We start from the raw sequence: 1,610 nt of genomic DNA, 5'->3' as shown, positions 1-1,610 counted from the left end.
AACAGGAAGTCGGCCGCCAGGACAGACTTTCCGCTTCCGCAACGTCACTTCCGGTGTAATCGCTGGAGCTGCGGAGGTTCCCGCCCACCCGCTGCTCAGGTGCGGCTGGTCGCGCCCGGAGTGGAGGGATGCTGGACCCCAGGGTGGAGACTTTGGGCTGGGGCAGGATCTGCAGGTGTTTCATAGTTGCCTCGACTAGGGGAGCAGGTGCAGGGAAGGGAAGTACTGTGAAGGTCTCGCCAACAGTTTTTTTTTTTTTTTAAATATATTTCATTGTTGTTTTTTTTAGAGAGGAAGGAAAAGATAGAGAGCTAGAAATATTGATGAAAGAGGAACATCGGCCAGCTGCCTCCTGCACCCCCCCACCCCGCTGGAGATGTGCCCGCAACCAGTGTACATGCCCTTAATCGGAATCAAACTCGGGACAGTCCGCAGGCCAACACTCTATCCACTGAGCCAAACCGATTTCGGCTGCCAATAGCTTTAATGGCAGATTCATCCAATGGAAGGGCACTGAACTGGGCTCCAGACAACTGCACTTGTGATATAACAGCAAGCAAGTGCACTTCTAGATTGAGCTGAAGTTTTAACAGTTCTAAAACAAGCAAGCGCCTTGCATTTTATGATGCCCAGTGTCTCAGGGTTTTTGTTTGTTTGTTTGTTTGAAGCTTATAAGTTCTTGATACTGCAAGGGCAAAGTGCAGATTCCTCCATCACAGGAAACAGGGCAGTCATTTCTTTAGGAAACCACTCCCTGGGTCAGAACTTCTCTGTGCCCAGACATAAATGCTAATAGAGGCTGCATTTACCTTGCACTAGGTTTGTATACTAACCTGTCCACTGCCAAAGTCCAAGTCTTTGAGGGCAGGCTCGTCTTCAGATGCTCATTGCCTTGTTCAGCACCAGTGCTTGATCTTAATTGAATTTATACTTCGGAAAAAAAGTTGTTCATAGTCATATTAGTCACTGAACATTACCAGTTTTATAATGTTATTCAAGTTTTGTACACTACAGTATGGTAATTTGGATGATTCAGCCTAGTGCAAAGGAGGAACAGGTTGTATGAATTCCCTTCTAAGTTGGTGCTTAAGTGAAGGTCACACACACAAAGGGTGTAATTGAAACCATGTGAAAGCATCATTATAAATTGTTGCATGCAAACAAATAAAAACATGCTTTTAAAAATATGGACACCATAGGTTAATAAAGCAAACAGTTAGTCAAAGGAAAGCATAAGGCAATCTATCTTGCCACTGCACCTCTTTTATGTCACTTGAAAGCAACCTGGTTTTCAAACAGCTTACTCAGGAGTACCTTCACTTGGGGAAGAGAACATCCTGCCAGCCCATAGGCTGTATAACGCCTGAGAAATCATTTGGTCTGGCCCTGCCAAGGAATTAGGGGTGTTAATTAAATGTTTGACCAAATATAATAGTCAAATTTATAAGTTGATAATTTTGTATGGCTCTTGAATGATGTTACAAATATCTAAATGGCTCTTGGCAGAAAAAGGTTCCCTACACCTAATTTAGAGCAACAATGCTTTTATTAATTGTGGGAGCGCAGGTAAAACATTGATTAAAAAGTTTTCTGCCGGGACCGGTTTGGCT

The sequence above is a fragment of the Pipistrellus kuhlii genome, unplaced genomic scaffold (genome assembly GCF_014108245.1).
Source record: "Pipistrellus kuhlii isolate mPipKuh1 unplaced genomic scaffold, mPipKuh1.p scaffold_m20_p_9, whole genome shotgun sequence".
In the NCBI taxonomy this organism is placed as follows: domain Eukaryota; kingdom Metazoa; phylum Chordata; class Mammalia; order Chiroptera; family Vespertilionidae; genus Pipistrellus; species Pipistrellus kuhlii.
This window is presented reverse-complemented; position numbering follows the sequence as displayed.